The 21,372-nt window shown below is 44.2% G+C and overlaps 1 protein-coding gene across 1 annotated transcript in view; it reads left to right on the forward strand.

Moving 5' to 3' along the window:
• The first annotated feature begins 12,916 nt into the window (after window positions 1–12,916).
• Window positions 12,917–21,372, forward strand: part of LOC147214488 (poly(rC)-binding protein 4-like) — a 39,865-nt gene continuing 31,409 nt past the window's right edge. Inside the window, exon 1 of the mRNA XM_086141883.1 lies at window positions 12,917–13,185. The gene's annotated coding sequence lies outside the window, so the exon portion shown is untranslated. The remainder of the gene's footprint in view (window positions 13,186–21,372) is intronic.

The raw sequence follows: 21,372 nt of genomic DNA on the forward strand, positions 1-21,372 counted from the left end.
TCACCTTCGCAGTTAAAAAGCTGAAGCGCATTTGATGATGATAACGATGATGCCTGGGTTTATAAGAGATGCTCCATCTGTGTTATATGACAGCTATAATGAGGTGCAAGGTCTAAAACGTTGCTCTAAAATTAATAATCGTTGTCCAGTTTGCAGGATGTGGTCTTTATGAACCTTCAATGACATTGGCTTTGTGCTGAATATGCTTTGTCAATTATTAGAAGCTTGAAGCAAAAGAAAAAATGCATATTTGGAACATCTAAATTCAGGACACAAGCGCACCACTCCAAACTGCTGCTACTATGTGTGTGTATTCACATTTGAAGTTACAAATGCATTTTTTGGTTGTTTATGTATGTCCTTGAGTCATATTTCGAGGGTAGGGCTGTAGAAAAAATGGAAAGAGATTTTTTTTTTCCCCATTTCATTTCCTGACTGCATTATGCCTCTCATCCACCCATTATGGTCAGGATCTTTATCTTGTGCCTCATATAGACAGAGAGGGATAGATAGATTTCTGTACTGTTGTGTTGAAGTACAGTAAGTGTCACATCAATTATATTCAGATTAAGTCTATCCAGTTGTGTTTTTTCCAAGAGGTCCTGGCATTTCTTACCGCATCTGACAATTTACTGCGAGCAGGTGATCCTCAAGAACATCTTTGCAAATTATATTTCAGTAAACAGGGTCCAAATAATGTAACAGGTGTTATTTTGCATGTTAAGTTTAGCAGCACGAGTTAATCGCAACTATATATTCTAAGGAGTGTTTTAAAGGTCGATATCCCTGTCCAGGAAGGGATTGTTAAATACTCTATATCCTGAAAGGACCTCGGAGATCTTTCTTCCGTTTCCCGACGGTGAAGGAGCTTTCGCGGTCCAAAGGTTGTTTGTACAAAGAAATGATTTGGAATGATTATCAGCCAACACATTTTGTGTTGACCAATATTCAGGTTGGCTTATCTTCTTGAAATGTTCCATCCCAAAGAAAAACACCTTGCTAAATTGTTTGCCAATGCAGAAATAAAATGGATTTTGATATCAATATATTGAGCGGATGGCAATCTACAATTGGCAGTCATCAGCTGGTCCCGGGAAATTCAATGACAAATTGTGTTGGGCAGGTTACCACACAAACTAATCACACAAGCGTGCTGTACACCGTATGGAGCAATGTGCATTTGCATCAGTGCATTCCGCTTCAGAGAAACTCGACTGCTGAGTAAAGGGAACAGACACATTAATCACAAGATATAAACATGTGGTTTTTTTTAAGGGGTTCAGTGGTTCAGATATGCAGTAATGAAGTACCATTTCGTCGGGCAAGTTATATTGACATTAGCCACTGTGCACAGGAAAGCAAAGTTAAAACCTTCCTTACAGACAATATAGAGCGCTGTCACTTAAAAAACCTCGATAATATAATGTACATACATAGATTCACTATTGATCTTGACTGAACTTGCCAGATTTGTAGGGCAACCCGTCACATCACTTCCTGCCTCCTGGCATCTGGCACTGCAAATGATTCCTTGAGATTACTTGCCTTCACCTTGACTACTCCTTACTTTTCCCTTTTAAGGTAGAACAAATACAGTCAGAGAGGGAGGCGTTTCTTTGTTGAGAGCTCTTTGAGCACTGGTTATATTATCCTGCATTATTATGGGTTTAAATAGGACACAGGCTCTATTGGGAGCAATACTTGAAAGAGGAAGGAAAAGTTTAAAGACGAAGCAACGTCTTAAGACTGACAGACAGTTTTGAAAAGGAACAGGCAGTGCATTAAAATCTCAAAATGAAATTGCGGTCACAGATGTCATCATTGTGCAACATAAAGTACAGTGGATACGGCCATTCCTATCATTTGCTTTGGCAACAAATGATAAGATGTGTTTTATTCCACAGGCAATATTTGTGTGCAAAATGTGCAGAGCCATTTATGTAATGCCATCATCACACATTATAATGAACTGTGAAAATGACTTGATGTTCATGGCAAAAAAGGACGGGCCTTCAAATACTAATAAAACCCTTGGCAAGCATGATTAGGATTTTAAGATAAAGAAACAAGGCCTGTCTGTAGCAGTTCACAGACCTGTCAATCATCTGAATCTCCCTGACTCTTTGTTCACCCCTGCAATGTGACATTATATGAAGCAGAGGAACGCATGTTGGATCACCATAAGTGTGCCAATGGGAGAATACACATTAAGTTATTATCTAAAGTCAACTTATACTTTCGATGCAATTCCCCCAGAATTCCTTATTTTTATCTTAGAGGTGCACCGTGAATCCCTTAAAGTGTCATAGCGCACTCAAAGCAACGACAATCCCACTGCAATGGAGTTATAGTTTCGATGGATACTTCAACTATGACGCGTCCTGTAATTTATACCAACGTCTATATTCCCCTATAGCTGCTGCTGTCTCAAACCCTTACTTATACTTAAGTATAAATTGTGTTGTTTTTTTTTTTTTAACGTCCCTTTTTCGAAGTTGTATCTCACCGTTCTCATTTGGTCTAAACACACACACACACACACACACACACAAACACCTGCAGGCCTGCCAGACCATGATTACCCCAACTCAGAGGGGCTTTTCATGTGATTGCACAACCCGACTCTTGATGTATGAGCACAGAGTGAGAAAGAGAGCAGATTAGGAATCAGCTGACTCTCCACATTTTCTTCCAAGTGACTTATTAGACGGGTTATTCTGAGTGGACTGTTGGACTGCTGGGAGGTGGGGGCAGCTGAGATGTGAGACCCTCAATGGAGCCAATCTCCTCTCCTCCACAATGGGAGATTACTTCAGACAACACTTCTCAGCTTTACTCAATAACAAATGGGAAGGATTTTATATAGATATTGTGCTCACAGATCACCCCCTTGTAGCGGTTTTCTCTCTTTTATCCTGGCAGTTATTAGGGGGAAGGTATGAAGCGTAATTGCTTTATGGTCCTCCCATGGAGAAGTGAAGGGCTGCAATCATTTTCTGGGACTACGCTATCCAGATCAGCAGTGAGATGCTTCCAGGAATGTCTCAGGAACACATCATTTAATTATCAGAAGTTTTGTTTTGGTCTGCTGTCTCTGTTTGTGTTGGTACTCCATCTTTTGTTCAGTTGAGCAGATAATAGAACAGGAAGAAGGAGGATTTCCTTTCAGCACAGTGCCTAAACCAGAGTGGTGTGCCTGTTTGTGCCTGCCCCTGGTTATCTGTTTTCACAGTTCAGCACAAACAAGGTTTTCCAAGAGGTAGTTTCATCACTTGTGCACGCTTACTCGAAAATAGGTCTTCTCAGAGCCACAACTCCCCCCCCCCGCCTGCTTTTAAAAACTACAAAAATGAACGTGTTGTTGAGTTACCAATAGAAATCTTGCCCCGTGTACATGAATTTCAGTCGAAATTAATCTCATCCAAGTCTTGGTGAGGCAAGTTATCTAATAATTTGCAAATTATACAGCATAATTAATCCACGATGAGAGGCCTCAAAGGCAATTATATGGGATTGGTCATTAGCATGCGTGTATGTTCGACTGGCGGCAGTTCAAACTACTCCATTACCAGGTAAACACAGAGCGCTTGAGGAGTCCTCACACTAAATAGAAGTTTGAGGAAAAGCCCCTAATGGCTTCTGCGACTGGGATAATCATTGTGTTATCAGCAACAACCGAGTAAAACGACTGTGAAACACATCAAGGGGGTGTTAGCAAATTCAGAAATCCGGAAGGACAATGGCCACGGGCTGGCTGACCCCAGCGAAGAGCAGAAATCCAATCGAAACATGATGACATGATTGTCCCTCAATAGCCTGCCAAATGTGAGATGAGACGCTTAAGCAACTATCAGAGATCCCCCGCAGTCCTTGGAACAGGCTTTGCAGGGACTATTCTCCATTTCTTTCCAAATGTGATTGTGAACTATTGTATATGGAGTCATAAGTCTAACGTTCACTCATCATCTGTGCTGCTTATCCTGCAGGGTTGCAGCGGACGGAGTTCAGGGTGGAGCCAATCCGAACTGTTAGCAGGTGAGAGGCGGGTATATCCTGGACGGGGTGGTCACATTTTGTTTTTGTTTTTTTTTTGTAAGAAAGCTTTTACATTGGTTCACATTAGTCATTTATTCAAAAATGTAATGAAATGCAATGTTAAATGTCAACTTGTATTTCACACGGTGCCTTATACCTACGTGGAAATGTCTGTTCCGCTCCCTTGACGTAAACAATCATTAACTTGCATCATTTCCTGCATTCGGTGAGCAAAGGGATTTATTAACCGAAAAGAATGTCGCAGTGTTGACCGGTTGAGCTGAAACTGACCGCCGCCCGTACGGCAGGCGTCTCGTGTTCGGAGTTTATTTATGGCTTAGGGCCTGCGTGTGGGGAAGATGGAAATGGGGAGAAAGCACAAAGAGGAGTAAATACCAGGTCCCAGGTGTGCACCCAATGCTGCCTATCAATTCTGACCCGGGGTAAAGGACAAACAAGCCAGATCAAATCTTGAGTCAGAGATTGAGGTTGCCCTGCTTGGCTAGTCACGTGGCAACGGTGCCGGCTAAAATGAAAGGCTAAGTAAGGAAACCGTAGTCAAACATTAATCCAGGTGATATGTGGGAGTGTGAATTGAATCGCGACCTTGGGGGGGGGGGGGCGTATCACTCCTTATTCCATATTACAGCCAAATCTATGACAAGAGTTGTCCAGGAGGGAGAACATCAGCAGCATTCAAGTAGAAAGAATGGCAATATCTGAGGCTGTCTATTATGTGACTCCTCATATCCACCCACTGTTCGGTCCAAGGCTGTCTGTGCTGCTAAGCTTTCGCATAGGGACTCTCTGTGATGCGGCAGCAGAGCTCTCAGTGCGGGGAGTGCGGCGCTGATGCCAAAGCCCTGTTATCCAAATCCGTCGGCACAGTCTCATTTAACAGATAAGAGGCTAATCTACGGGGTGGGCAGGAGATGGACCCTCAAATACAAGGTCTCCCTTGTCGTGTGTGCATCCTTCTCCACATTCCCTGGAATGTGGAAAACCTTGTGCAGACAAACAAAAGCCCGAGGATCTGTTTCTTTTTATCCCCCGGGGGCTCAGGAGTGTATACAATGTCAAGTACAATGGTTTTCTTCTATCTATATGCATAAAATGTGTTAATTCCTTTGCATGTCGCTGCCATCTTTGAACAGCTAGTTCACAGTGTGCAAGTAGGTGCGAGGTGAACGTCGATAGCGGTTGAAGAAACGGTAATTGTAGAGTCACTCGCCGGTACCGTCGACACGTCCTTTTATGGAATATCAAAAACGCCGTCCGCAACGTCTGACTGTTGTATACTTGATAAACACCGTTTATTTTTATTGTGCTTCTGGTTCCCGAAGTCGGCCCCAAGCTCCTCGCTGCCTTGGACAAAAGCCTGGCCCACATTATTACATTTGATTTGTTATCATGCCAGTTTGTGATGCATTTATGTAACGAATGCAATTACTTGATACCAATGGCAGATTATGAGGACGAGTATTAATTGCAGCATAATTACATGTTGCTGAATTAGCAAGTGCTAAATTACTATAAGGACCTTGCACGAATGGTTATTAGCACATTTTGCAGACAAGCTTGCACAATGTGTCTTAAATGTTTCCACAGGCATCCGCCTTTGGTTTTTGTTTGTTTTGTGTTTTTCTTTTTCTTTTCAATCATCAGACGCCGCTGATGTGATGCAGTTTGAAGTTACACGTGTATCCCTGATCAGACGTCGCTGTCTGTGGTCCTTTCTTTTCCTATTCCTTCAGTCTGCAGCCTACAGTTTCAAAATATTCAAAATAGTTGATCTTCCTGTGAAAGTACAAAATTATGCTCCAGCACAGATTTTATTACCCAGTTTACCACCACTATGCACTTTCAAGATCAAACACCGTTTGAAGGCACTCTTTACACCTGATACCTGAGAGTTACCAGATAACTCTGTCTCTAAAATTACCGAGAAGCACTTTGATGAGGTTTCTGGTCGAGAAGTTATCATTACGCCTGGCAAAGATGTATTTTACACTAGCTGAGTTGAAAAATTCAAAACACACAAAACTCGCCCGCTACGTATTTTATCTCTACGTGGAACGTGCTTTCACTTTAACTCCTCGGACAGATACGCGTTCCTTTCCGCCCGTTTCTTTTTCAAGCGCGTGCAGGATTAGCTGAGAACCCCTAACTTGGAGCTGTTCTGTCCGTACGCTCGGGAACTTCATAACCTTACTTCGAAATTCATAAAACATTTTTTTTTTACATAACTAAACATGACAACCTGTTCGGGGATGACATAGGTTAAAAAAGCTCCAACTTTATAAGCTGCTCAAGGTCTGGACTATCCCGTGTCTCAGCCTCGGGGCAGATGAGCAGCTCGGATCCACAAATTCACACACAGACACAATTTAAGCTGATAAAGATGTTTCATCGTAGGGAGATTCACTCATGAAAATATTATGATACATTTTATTTTGAATTCTTGTCATAATCCCGCCTGTATCCGTCTCGCTACACGCACACAGTATTTTTTTAGGGGTTTCTTCTTTGTCACACCTGAAATGAATGGCACAACTCCCCACACTTTCCATCATGTACTTATCCGATTGAGTTCCTGCCCGCAGGCTGTTTCCCATCACAACATCAGAAATCATGCAGCCACAATGTTGTCCACATTGCACTTTTCTCTACACACCTGTGAATGACACAGTATCCTTTGGCCCGTTCCAGACATAGCCCGGAGCAACACCTCCCCTCACATCTGCCATGAGCTCATCTTTGCTTAAACAGACGATGAATGAAAGCCTCTGAAACCCCGAGCCCCGGCCGCTGCCTGGTTATTATTCCACACTAACATATTCCGTTCGGCTACAAGATTGTTAAATATCACACCGGGAGCCCGGATGATAGGCATATTTTCAACATGAACAACTGAAACCAGAATTGGGGAGTAAATGTTTTTCGGCATGCAGGCTGACGCTCGTTGTTTTCAGCAGGATTTGGCGCTGTAATGATTTCCGTCTTTGAATATCAATGTCGTCGCAGACCCACAAGGCTCTAAAACCGTGTCATCTAACGTCCTCTCTGAAAGTTTGGAGCGCAGGTTTTTCATGGCTGAGGGGCGTCATATTGTCCTGTACACAAATTATGTTTAGTCCTTACAGTCCCACCTACTTTATGTCAAAGGCTGACACCTCAAAGCTATATTTTTAGGCAGGAGATAGAGACCCTGAGCACCTGTGGCGGCGAGGGGAGACCTCATCACACCCCATTGCTCACACAGGCCTCATGACTTTTCCAATATTGTGAACAAGCAGATTAGTTTATGCAGAGTTATAGATGTGAGTCCGGGCTGTTTCTTCGCTTTGGTGCTTCAGGTTACACTGATGTTAGCTGAAAGGTGAGCGCATTCATAATTCACTCTCAGACCCATATTTTACCGCCCCCTTGCCAGGATATGACCTCCGCCCTCCTGACTCTGTAACCGCTCGACCGTCCCCGCGCCTCAGAAATGAGACGATGTAAGGACTTATGGAGATTACATTTGCATGTGAATATGAGCAATCTTTCTTTTTTTTTTTTTTTGTCCCCCATTTGAGCGTCTTTGAATTTTCTTTTTGCTGTTTTAGATTATGCGATCTGAGGATTTAATTGGTTTGTACCGGCAGTGATAGCAAGATCGATGCATTCATTTTGATCTCATTGTTTTAACTGACAGTTAAAATGGGATAAAGGCCAAAAATGTCACAAAATGGGAACAAACACTCAGTAATGCAAAGTCTTGAGCTGAATAGAAAAACAGCAGGGCTGCAGCACTTGGAGTTTTTAAAAGTAAAAGCAGTTGCCTTTATCTCATTAAAGTTCATTGTACTTTGTTTTTCCAAGCAAAATACATGTGAGAGGCTTTTGATAATGCAGTTTTTATGCAACACTTTGCTCTTTGGGATTGTTTCATTTAAATATTGTATAAGCATCAAATGGAAATACTCAAGTAGAGTACAAGCATGTCAATATTGTGCGTAGGTAAACTTCATGAAAGAATGTAGCTTGCCACTGCATCGCTGTAGATAAATGTACGCGCCACTGTGCAAAATGTACGCTTTGAGAAAAACAAAAAACTCGCTAAGTAGTTACTTTAACCTATGTCCCTGTCGGTTATTTAATCCCATTTTCCCCCCTTGTTTAGTTCATTTTATCAGCATATGTAGTATTTACTTTTGTTTTCACTGTTGCTACAACATGATATGGGGAGAGATGGCAATGCATTATTATTTTACACTTTATGCAAAAAAAAAGAAAAAAAAAGAAAAATAAATAACGTAGTAGCTGTTATTTTCAGCAAATTGGATATTTTTCTGTTAAATACATTAGAGTCCTTATACTTTACAATATTAACCTATTTATATTCCAACTCTATTACAAACAAATGTCTCTTTGCCTCCAGTGTTTAATTTACACTCTCGTTTCAAAGGAGAGCCATACATCTTCGAACTAATACGGAAAATGTGATTTCTAATATCCGTTGTACATCATCATCCTGAATCTAAATGCAAATGTTTGGCTCAGTGGCAAACACGGTGCCGGAGTTCATTCTGCCTTTCAGCATTTGATTCGTGGGCTTTTTTTTTCTTTTTTTTTTTTGTCACGCTGATTCCACAAGAAACTCAGACAATGACACACCTGCCACGTCTCGTCTTTTTGGAAACCACAAAAGCAATTACGTCGGAGGATGTAGAGGAAACATATTCAACACATGATAAATAGAAATCAAAAAACAAATGTCCGAATCCAAAAAGCGAAGCGTCTATCTCGAGGGGAATCGGAATCCGGCGCAGCTGCAGCTCGAGCTGCAAAAAGTAACTTTTACTAGAGGTGAGACCGCGGCGCATTCGCAGGAGGCGAACGTGCCGCGTACGAGTCGCCTTTGCCCCCCTCTGTCGTCAATCAGCATTTGTCAGGTCAAAGTAAAGAGATACCATGAAATCCAATGGAGAGAATGTTAAGCCATGTTTGTTTGTGCGTGAGAGTTTTTGAGAGGAGAAGAGAGACATCCCATGGCTGAGTGATTATAGTTGTTGCCCTGGTGTCATCTCTCATTTTTTCAGTGCCATTTAGTATGAGAGGTATTTGCTGAGCTTGAATGCTCTCAGACAAGCAGGGATGACATGCATTGTGTTTGCCAAAACTAATGTGTGTGTGTGGGTGTGTGTGTGTGTCGGTGGGGGGGGTCCTATTTCAGTGCAAGCAATGCCTTTGTTATTTGACTGTTTGATTTCTAGCTCTGTTTGATTTTTCAAAATGATGACGTTACAAAGAAAACACAAGCGGGCAACCCGTGCTTAAACAAACAATTCAATTAGAAATGATCACAGTTGGGTTGCGAGCTCGCAGCGTGCGCTTATCTTATATGAGCAAAGTTGTTCTCTAAATTCCCGCCTTATTTGACGGGTGAAACCGTTTAACTGGTAGAGGTTGAAGCACGTGGTTGGCATGGATGGCGGCGTTCCCGAGCCTATTTGGGCGCATCTGCAGCGGCTCCGTGTCAAGAACCGTCACCCGCGCTAATATATCACAAGACCGTCATTAAATGTTTTTGTTGCAAATAGAAGTTCTCCTTTTCGGAGAGCAGAAGGCGCTTCGCCCGCAACGCCGCGACACGCCGTTCGGCCGTGGAGAGGAGGATGTGACCTGGTGTGATTGGTTTTTCGGTTTACCCTTGCCTCCACTCTGTATAACACTGTCATCATTTTTTTTTTCTTTTTTATTTTAATTGAGAATATAAATCAAACTGCAGCCGGGCTCAGCGACTGCAGAGCTGAGCGTTGATCACGTCCCAGCGGTGTATTACTGATGGAGAGACACTTCCAGGTGACAGGTAGGTCACATCCGATTGTCTGCCTTTGCTTTTTTTTTTTTTTTTTTTTTTTCAGGAGCCGCATCCCCGTGACTGATGCCACAGAAGCAGCGTGACACACACACACACACACACACCCCTGGCGGCAGATGGATTTTACCGTGGAAGGAGGCGCGGTATGATGGATATGAAATCACACAGCGCCCCCTGCTGTCCGTGACTCCACATGACACTCTGTCACCGGCCAGCTGCAGGTACTTCAGTCAAGTGTTTGCCATCATGTATGAACTCCAAGAAGTTAGCCTGCAAACATATCATTACTGCAGTGGAATGAATTGTTATCATAACTGTATTAGCCTGAGGTTTCCTTACTTCTTCTTGTTTTGGCTTTTTTTTTTTTTTTTGCACCGAAATTGGTTTGAAAGACACGGGGAGGAGCGACGAAGCCCGTCGTCACATTGTTTACATCTTGTCAACGTGGAACATTGGTCGAACTTAGAGTTACTAATACTATTAAACATCAATTTGATCTTTCCTAGTCACCAACTCTTAGCTTAGCAAGTAGTGATTTAGCAACTCTTATGCTCTGCACTAAAACATGTGCCACCTGTAATCGTTCTCTTCTTAGATAGCTAAGACCTCCGAGAAGGTGTTTTCTAGAGAAATGTACAGTATATTTCCATTCTTGTTAAGAAGTGAATGCCAGCGTGAAAGCAATTAGCCAATTCGGAATAATGATGCTGAATCCACGCAGCTGTTTCTCGGTGAAATCCGCAGAGAATGAGTCGTCACTGTGGCTTTTGTCGAGAAAGGAACAAACTAATCGGCTGTAATTGATTGCAGTGTCAAACAACGTATAAAAAGGTGAGAAAGCATTTGTTTGAACGGAAAGCTTTGATTCACCTTCGCTAAGTGTAAATGGCGAGAGGAACCTTGGTCTCCATTTGTGATTTCATTTCCAATTAACTTGAAGACTATAGTCATTTTTCTCTAAATTGAATAAAAAGGATCCCCTCTGTTGGAAACGTGAGCGCCGAACGCCTCCACTCGACAAATCTTTCAAATCGTGTCAGTAAATATTTGAGAATATTATGCATGAACAAGGTATTAAGCGGGAATTATAATTAACATCTGCAGTTCTTCAAGTAATTTAAAAAATGAATTTATATTTAATATTTATACTTAGAGAACCAGAGCCAGAATACTGATTTAACAGTTATCTGGGAGAAACAAATGCTTCACCATATAAGCATGTGTTCTGTTCTAAACTGTAATTGGTTTAGTGATTTAATCAGAATATGGTTTGGATCAAACTTGATATTGATTGCTTTCTATCAGCTGTAATACGATGAATGATTCATAAGGTAATTATTGTACTACAACAGGGAATAAATGATTGTGTTAAAATGAAATAGTATGCATAATTTACTACTCAAACAATTGCCATTTAATAAACCATTGTGTCATTATTTCAGAATAAAAGAGCTGCTGGATAAAGTCTGAAAAACTACCAAAAGTGTCCGTCCCATTTGGACCAGTCTTTCCCTGAGACTGATACTAATTACTTTATGTTCCTCATTAGCGTGTAGAAAAAAAAATGTCATCATGCATAAGGAAACAAAGAAGTGTGGGCTTTATTTTTACGTGACATAAAAGAGTAATATCAAATATTATTAGGCAGATTGACTCAAAGCAATCCCAGCTGAGACCGGGAGAGGGAGGCTTCACATCAGTGAATGAATGAGGAAATGAATGAATCATTTATCAGTTAAACAATTGTGATTATGACAAAGAGGAGCTACATTTAGCATGAAAGGCTATTATAACTATGATCACAGTCCTTGTAAACCTATTTTCCTTTCAATAAGCAATTGATTAACCAGCTAAACGTTGCAGCTGCACTTGTATCGAATGCTCCAAAGTAAAAAAAAAAAAAAAATTTCCTGGTTCCTGTGTATTTTCATAATGTTTGTGGAAAAAGAAAAAAGTCTCAAATAAGCCCAGCTAATTACTAAGCGGGATGGATTCTGGGAAATTAATAGCAACGACGGTTCCCTCCGGGTGGAAGAAAGAAACCGGGCATCTCGAAGTGTGTATTTGTGGGCTGCAAATTGGTTAGATGTGCTTTAATTTCCAACGCTAACTTGATGTAATGGATTATAGAGGCAGCCATAAAAATGCTAATCATTTATATTAAGTCGCATATGCCAACTGTCCGCCTCGCGTGGCCGTGTTCTGTGAGTAAGAGGCACCTGAGCAACAGCTGAGATCATGGTGAACAAATGCCCGTGCTGTGTCGTCATCTCCGCAGGGGGGGCAATAAGGTCTTCAGATTTCCGTCCAGCGCATTTGTTTGGACGTCCACGGGAGAAAAATAAGGAAAACAAAACAGACGCGGACGTAATATACTTTGACTTCTGTATAAATCTTAAGGGCCTGCGACAAAATCTAATTCCAGGCTTTGCACCGGAAGAGGCAGGAAGATTTATTGGACGAATAAGGGTCTGGATTGCTGCACACATGGCTGCTTGAACATGGGCCTTCTGTCTGAGATTTATTAGCGACAGAGTCACGGCTGCAATGCGCATGTGCGGCCGCTAGATGGCGCTGTTTCACAGATTCCAGTCCAACCCCCCACGAAACTTCAAACAGATTATTCTGATCAGGTTAATCGGTTATAATCTGTTGATATTAGAAATCGACCCGCGATCTGGACTCGACGTAGTCGAAGAATGACGTTGAAAACGCCAAGACACCCGAAGCCGCCGAAAATCTGTGGGAAAAGTTCACAGATGTGGATGATTTTTCTATTTTTTAAGCACAACGCATAGAGTTGTGTATTTTTGTTTTGCCCCCCCCCCCCCTGCCGCTGCACGCAGAACACGTCCAGATTTTTCCTTTTTTTTTTAAGTCATTCGGTGATTCAACCGGAGTGCAGAAGCTGACCGATCGTGAATGTGCAAATTAATTTCCCTCCCAGCAGAGGTCCTGTGAGGACAGGCGGATCACTGCACGCCGACTGGCGACTGAGGGTGTGTGTTTGTGTGTGTGTGTGTGTTTGTGCGTGTGTATATGTGTGTGTGGATGCGCACTGGAAGGCTCCGGGGCAGCTGAGCCATTTTACGCAGAGAGCCCCCGACCCTCCGCTGCTGCGGGCTGCCTCCGCTGCTGCTGATCCGGGTGAAGTGTCGCCTCTCCCCCTCCTCCGCTGCACGTCCGAACCTCTGGACTCTATATGGATACAAATCTCGAGTAACGCACGTCCATGGGGATACTTTAGAGGGAGCGGCAGGTTTCGACCATTTACATGAAAACAGGTAAGAGGTTGTTTTTTTTTTCCCTCCCTTTATTGCGTGTTCCACATCCACCAACTGGCTCCAAAGAGGTGCCTTCTCCCCCCTGTAATGTGTCAACGCATGAAAAACAGGGTGGTGGGGGGGTTTGTGGTGGTGGGGGGGGGGGTCACATATGTGGCGTTAAAAACTGAAATGAACGCATTTGAACTGATGGGGTGACTTGGATGCTTCTGCGTGGGGATCGTTTTGCCGGGTTCACGCGTGGAAGCTCGGATTCGTAAAGCCGGATCGGGGCTGTTAAATCCAGCAGAAAGTGTCCAGATGAGCGGGGGCTCCGAGGGGTCGGTCGTGGGGGTGGGGAGGGGGACAATCGGAGCCTTGTGTGTGGACAGTCCTATGATAATGGGACTTGGTCGTCCAGGCCGGTCTGCAAAACAAAGGTCTTTCTCAACAAGTCCGGAGCCGTGGGCGCCCGGCTGGTGCTGAGGCAGCGAGTGCATGTGACAGCACCATTATTCACCACGACGCCTAATTGCATTTGTCTTATTCTGGATTGAAGAAAGAAAACTGTCTTGATTAGCTGACCCAACAAAAACTGATGTACAGTGACACGAATTCTGCCACATAGCGTTTCCATTATACTTGCCAAAGTATGATAAAATCACTGTGAGTCGAATATAGTCATGTCGCACATTACTAAAGGAGACACATACATGTCATGTTTATTTGTGCCCTGGCCGCCAGATATTCCAACTTGATTTTATAATTTTATTTTATTTTATTTTATTTTATTTTATTTTATTTTATTTTATTTAATAATTTTTATTTTATTTTATTTTATTTTATTTTATTTCATTTTATTATTCTAGTTTAATTTTATTTTATCCTGTCTGTCAAATTAACCAGATTATATTGTTATATATATTTATTATTATTATTATTATTATTATTGTTGTTATTGTTATTATCACTATTATTATTATTTTCAAAATCATGCATTTATAGCCTTTTTTACATCAACCTAGTTGCTGGTTTCAGGCGGTTGTTTTTTTTTTTTTTTTTCGTTGTGAGAGCATCTGATCTGTTTTATAACCAACCTCTGGTACATTTTGCCCATAATGTGTGCACGTCCGGGGTCGAAGGAGAGAATCGGTCTCCAGTTGGCATGAAGGTTTTTAAAGGATGGTACGAATTCTCGATTTGAATTTAAACATCACATCATTTGCTCCCCCGCCCCCATTCCTCCCCACATCCCACAAATGACAAGGTTTTCTCTTTTAGTCCTCCATAAATATTTCATACAGTAATGGCGCCTGAGCCCCGTTTTGCAATATCTAAATGTAGGTTAAGAGAGCCCAGAATGCTTTATTTGATCATCCCAAGAAAACATCTCATTTCACGGGCCATTATTTAGCTGAAAAAAAAAAAAAAATGCGTGTGCAGCCGGCTTCCTTTGAGGATGGGCTTCTGGGTCGTGCAAACACACCAGGCCCGGATGCCGTCCGCCTTCAGACCCTCCCGCTAAACAGAATCGGTAAAACAACATCTGGAAAGGGACCGGCCGATTGATTCGGCGAACGACGATCCTCGCCGCCTGCCTGGAGACGCTCATGAATTTTGCACGGTGAAAATGTGCTTAAACAAAAGTGGAGAGAACTAGGACACAATTGGAGAATTGCACGTAATCCAGGGAGGCGCTGTAAGCATTTTGGGACCGTATCAATCGGATGTAATGCGCGTTATTGCGTTTTTTGTATGAGAATTCGAGCAAACCGATTGTTTATTTTCACCGACACGCGTCGATCGATGAACGGGAGAGAGGTTTTCTGCGTTTATGGAGTAGGAAGAGCTCCAAATACACACTATCTGCGCTCGAAAAGGGAAACAAAAAAGCAGCGCATACAATTTGGCATCTCTAGGAGGGACTCCAGGGGCACACAGCCAGGCCATCATGTAATGCTTAGCCCCGGTCCAAATGCAATTCCTTAATGCACTTTGAGAGTCGAAGATCTAATAAGAAGTGGAAGAGCATCTTCAATAATGAAACCCCACCTGCATCTCTGCTGCAGAGCGAGGGCTGGGGCTGAGAGCCTTCATAAATAACAGAAGCCAGACCTGACACGTGCTGCTCCGACGTCTGGGAACTGCCAATAATCCTTCTCATCCACTAAAATGCTGCTCTTGCAGACCAAAAAGGGGGGGGTGGGGGGGGTTGGACAGGCACCTTTCTCAGTTTTAGTTTGCAGTCATCAAATAAATGCTGCCCGGCGCAGCAGCTCTACTCTATTAAACACTTCTGCGGACAGAAATCATGGATATTCAATCACCTTTATCTGACGAGGAGAAAACAAGCGAGACCCTCGCGGATCATTTAGTCCCTTTGACAGAATCGTGTTCACAGCTCGAGCGTCTCCGGCTGCTGGGAGAATTTATTTTTTCCCCCGTCTTGATTGTGTACGTCTTAATCAATAGCAAATCATCTCCCCACATAAACACGGAGACGGCTGTAGTACGTGTGATTTTTACGAGGCGCGCCCGTCCTCGCTCGGCAATTAATACAGATGCCGTCATCACGGGGGGGGGGGGATTGTTGTGTTTCTCCCACAATATTTCAGAGAGATACCTCGAAGCAATTAACCTGCGTTTCCGCAATCACGCGGCGCTCGTAACTGTTCAATAACAGCGGGCTCTCGGGGCCCGGCGCCCTTCCTCGCGCCACGTCGTCGTCGGTTAAAACCCACGTTCGTCTCCTTCCGTGGCCTCTTGATTTAGCACGCTAACCGTGGCTTTCACAGGACGGGGATGAAATCCAGTCACATGAAAACACGGATGCACGGCGTTGGCCTGGATGCAAACAAATACTGTAGATTCCTTTGTCACGGTCCTTCTTGTTCCGTCATGAAGGGAGTCTTTCTCCTGACGCAGAATGTGACCCTCTCTGCCGTTCTTAAGACCGTCCCACCGGCTGATAGAGCTGCAGGCTGTCCCCGCCATGAAAAGATAGCTCTGTGTCGAGATCCGGGCGATTGACCCAGCAGGCCCCATGACTCTCCTGTTGTGTCTTGTAGACGCTCACGAGTGTGATTTATTTAGTTCAGAAGTTGCCCTCAAAGAAGCGCTTTCATGGAGTCCGTAGAAAGAAACCGGAGATATAATGCTATTTGTATGAAGGTATACCTTTCAAAGTGAGTAAGTGCGGTTTATTGCGCAAATAAGCCCAAACGCTGCCTTCGTGACAGTAATCGGCTTTTCCCCGCCGCACACCAAATTGAGGTTTTCTTTCAATTGGCCATCTGCATGTGTGTGTGTGTGTGTGTCTTTTTGTACGCTACCAAGAAGGAGAGAAGCTTTTTATCACCCCCTTCAGCTGCCGAGTGCCTGAAATATTTAACAGGGACCGCACTATTTTTGGGTTTGCGCTGGGTTTGTTGTGGAGCTTATGTAATATCAATGTGCACGGCGCTGTTGTGCACCCAATGATACACCTTTAAGTCTAGAGCCCGGCGATGGCGCACTCTGCTCATCACGAGGAGGACCCGTGCACTCTTCCAACACCGATTCGTTTAACTGCCGCTTTTATACACTGCCTTAGACGTTCAAGGAGAAGGACCAGCGCACATCTTCTCAGGTTTCTTGCTTCTTTGAGATATTGATCCGGTCCTCTCCCTTGCCTCCGACCGCCCCCCATTACCTCTCTCTCAATCTAACTCCCCGCTCTCCTCCTTCTCTTCTCCGCGCCTCTCCTCTCTCCTCCTCTCCTCTCCGAGGTGTCAGATTCTCTGACTCATGATCTTGGGTGGAGGATGGGGAGGAAAGCCGGGATGAAAGAGCGCAAGGAAAGTCATTTAGCAGATACAGCGAGTGACCTTCATCCAGTGAGAGGGATGGGATAAAAGCCGGAGTTAATACCCTGCCAAAATGTATTCTTCACCATGCCAAAAAACATTCAAAATGATATATGGCCTTAATAGAAGTGCTCTAATAATAAGAAACATGCCACTGTAAGTCAAGGCGAAGCAAATGACCAGAAAATGCCGGCGCCGAACCCGGCAGGATAAACAGTCCCGAGTCAAACCGCACGCGGAACGGACACGGTACCGCAGATCCCGGTGGCCGTTTTTTAAAATTTCTTTATTTACTTTATTTATTTTGCCGGTGGATACGCATCTGCGGTCAGGAATGCTTAATGACGCGCGCGCCGGATCGGGGCCGCTACGTCCTAATGCTAACTAACGCCGGCGTAACACGGGGCTGAGAGACGGGGGACCACTTGGGAGGCGACAATTGAAGGGTAGTCTGGAAAGGTTCATTATCCCTTGGTTTGTTTTGCTTTATCTCTGCTGCAAATAATGAGAGGGAGGAAGAAACTCAGGTTTACCTAATGAGGAGACGGGGCCCTTTGTGAAAACATCAGGCCGTGATGGATGGATGTTTTTGTAGAGCGTTCATGTTCTTTCAAGGATACACTTAATAATAATCAATGAGCGGGAACAAGCTCAATCCCGCTCCGGCCTGACAGTCACTGGAACCGATGAGAGATTCCCATAATGGTGTGTCACGTATGCCGCCGTTCATTAGCCGCAGGACTCGCTCATAATTCCCGATCCGCGTCTGAGCGGCGCAGACGGACCGACACGACAGGAAGTTGCGGCGATGTGAAAAGAAAAAAGCTCTGACAGTATTGATTTCCGGGCCACTCTGAGGCCTCGCAGACTTTGCAAATGATCATAACTTACGATGTCAATAAGCGACTCGACACGTGACTCCTGAGTGGAATCGCAGTTTCGCTGGAACTTGTTTAGGGGACGGGGGAGATATTTTTTCAAAAGTTGCAACTTCATCTGCTAACCGGCTTGACGGAGACCCAAATTTAGAACGACGGATGAAAAAAACCTCTTTGCTCGCGTTCCTTACTGAAGAAGATGCGTCAAAGTTTCCATTTCAATCATTCTGTCAGCTCTAAGAACTTAAATTTAACTTCAGTCACAACTTTCCTCCTGATCGGTCTTTCTCTGTTCCGAGTTGCGAAACCGGGGTCATTTCGACTCAACGGTCCTGAAACGACTGCCGTCGTGGTCTTTCTTAGTGCTCATCGATGATTTTCACTCATTTAAAATCATAAAACAATCGTAAAAACAATAACAAAGATGGAATCGGAATGAATAAATTCTGTTTTATTTTGAGCATGCGGATAATTATCTTCTACAGTTCCTTTGTTACTAATCAAATTATTCCATTTTTTTTTTTAAGCTAATAAAGCACTGACTAAAGGGAAGGATGGGAAAAAGCAGTTACTTCAATCGTAATTTGATTATCATCCAGGTAGACGTTTCAGATAAAAGCATTTTCTCAGCGGAAAAGAGAGAAAGCACTCGAGGTATGAACGCTTTTTCTCACGTAGCCCATGAGTCACCGCATGACAATTAAACCCATTTTGCTAAAAAAAAAAACCCGAATCGAGAGCCGGTAAGGATTGTTTTAACCCATGGATTTAAACGACGGCCATTTAAACGCACATCTTCTCGGCGTCGGCCCACGTCGGGCGGCCGCGGCGAACAAAACGCCGTCCTGACACCGGAAACAGCAGGAAGGCCGGGGGGTCTGATAACCTTCCCCGGGGCCCGGAGGTTGACAAGCAGCTGGCAGCGCCGGCTGACACGGTTTTGCTCGGACTCCGGATGAAGCCGGGGGCTGATAGGACAGGAAAGTCCCCTCTGCACCGGGGCCCGACCCCTCCCATTAAATGTGACAGCGCTGAGACAGACACGCAGAGAGATGAAACACAGCTCTTTAATTTCAAGCCTCTCCTCTTTCACAGTAAAAGCCTCTCCCTCTCGTCTCTTTCTCTTCCCCCTCCACACACCCCTCTCGTCTCGGATGAGGGATCGTGGAAAGTGTGTCAACGGTTGAAGAACCTTTTCAAGCGCTCAAAACGCGAGCTTTGATTCGTAATAGATCGGATACGTTTGTTTACATAATTAGCGGGCGGTTGAGGCGCCGCGGACACCGAGGTGACGATTTTGGCGCCGGACAAAGAGATAGTTTCCCGTCACGTGACGGAGGTAGTTTGAAGTGCGTGTTATTCGTGCGAGATCCCGAAGCTACTTCTGCCTGCACGGCCCATTAAACAGCATTAATGATGAATCCCATTGTGTCCGTCAGCTGTGATGTGCTTAAAGCTAATCCAAATACGCGGCCTCCTCATTTGGGAATCCAAATCTGAATCTTCTTCTTTTCCTTTCGGCTTTTCCCTTCAACCTTATTCTCTCGCTCACATCAACTAACTTCATGCCCTCTCACAACCTTGTCTCTGGTCTTCTTCTAGACCTCCTTCCTGGCAGCTCCGATTCCAGCGTCCATCGACCGATATATATATAAATATGACCCGACCATCTCTGCCTGGCTTCTCTGACCTTCTCTCCAAAACATCTAACTCATTCCTGATCCTATCCGTCCTGGTCACTCCCTCCACATCTTCATCTCTGCGACCTCCAGCTCTGCTTCCTGTCTTTTGGTCACTGTCAGCGTTTCTAGACCACACGGCATCGCCGCCGTCTCGATCTTCTATCGCGTCTTCTGAGTACAGTGTCCCCTTGTTTTTCACGGGGGTTACGTTCCAAAAAGAACCCGCGATAGGCAAAAACCGTGAAGTAGAAACTTTTATTTATTTTTTTACAATTATTATACGATTATGCATTGCTGCTGTCGTCCTTATGTTTTTTTCTTCCTTCTTTATGGAACGAACGGAAGATTCATTAATTCCGTAATGCCGACCTACAGCCGCATAGCTTTTAGCTTCCCTTAGCATGTCCAGAAGTTTAACTTTATCTGCGATAGATAGCATCTTCCGCTGCCTTTCGGGCCCTGCAAGGTGCTTTTGTCGGTCCGGAGCATTTTGTCAACATTATGGGTTTTAGAGAAACTCGAAATCGCAAGAGAATTTGCACGTAAGTAATGTAAATTTGGCGAGCTGTTTTACGTACGTGTACATATTAAACTGCTACGTTATTGACGCACAGGTAGAGAAGAAGCGGAGTGACTTTTTAGCCAATCAGAATGCAGAACACAACGCACCATGCAAATCCGGGAAGTAGCAAAACCGTGAAAAGTAAACCGCGTTATAGCGAGGGATCGCTGTATTCCTCTGTGAGTTTATTTCGACCCGCTCGTATGAGGAAAAAGTTAGCGTTCTGCCAAAATGTCTGACGTGCCCAGCGGGTTTACACCGGAGTCTTGAAGCGACAAACGGGAGTGACCGCCCGCTGCTGTAAACACTCGGGTTCTCCCCCTCCTTATTCACCGCTCGTGCTTGTTTTCCTCATCAGTATTGTCAGCTCAGGAGACGACGCTCTCATTGTGTCAGCGAACGTCCTCAGACGGCACCGATAGTTTTGTTTTGTTCACATCTTTTCAAGAAGGAGGGAGTAGGGGAACTGTGTCGCCGATCAAAGGCTGTCCGTCCGCGCTGGTCTCTGGACCGGACCCTCGGTGCGTCTTCCAACGTGCAAATTCTCGGCCTCTTTCATCCCAGCAGCTGTATGCGGGACTGTGTTTGCTTTACTTTCAACACACACATGCATGCGGATATACGCGTGTGTGCATAAGAGGCGAACGGTCTCGCTCACATTAACACCCTCGCTCTATACGTACTCACCCGCTGGTGGTGGTGGTGGTGATCTGTGTGTGTGTGTGTGTGTGTGTGTGTGTGTGTGTGTGTGAGGGGGGGCCTGTCTGTTTATCAAACAAACAGTCGATCCGCCCGACCCCCTCCTTATTGCACCGTTGGCATAAGAGAGCCCCGTTTCCATCTTTCACCGTGGAGACCAGGCGTGTCCTCATTCCTTCTTCACGTTGTCTGAGCAGAGCCCAGAGCTGTCTGTCTGCTGCTCGTGTTCGGCACATGTTTGTCTCCGAACAGGTGTCCGGTCCTCTTTGACAAGTGGCTTCTAAAACTTTCTTTTCATCTCAGCAGTCTCTCTGGAGTGCACGCTCCTAAAATGTTGCAAGAAATATATATATATATATATATATATATATATATATTGCTTGTGGCTGTCAAAGGCTGTATGCTGGCTGCTTTTATCCGTGGCATCTTTGATGTATGCTTCCCGGAGCTTCGGATGGATTTTTCGTGCTTACCATCACAGATAAACCGCATTTGCTATGCTTACGATGGAGACGTTTTTGAACTTTTGTTAATTTGCAATG

Source organism: Fistularia commersonii, chromosome 34, assembly GCF_037954325.1.
Source record: "Fistularia commersonii isolate RoL2024-O1a breed Wild chromosome 34, RoL_Fcom_v1.0, whole genome shotgun sequence".
NCBI lineage: Eukaryota > Metazoa > Chordata > Actinopteri > Syngnathiformes > Fistulariidae > Fistularia > Fistularia commersonii.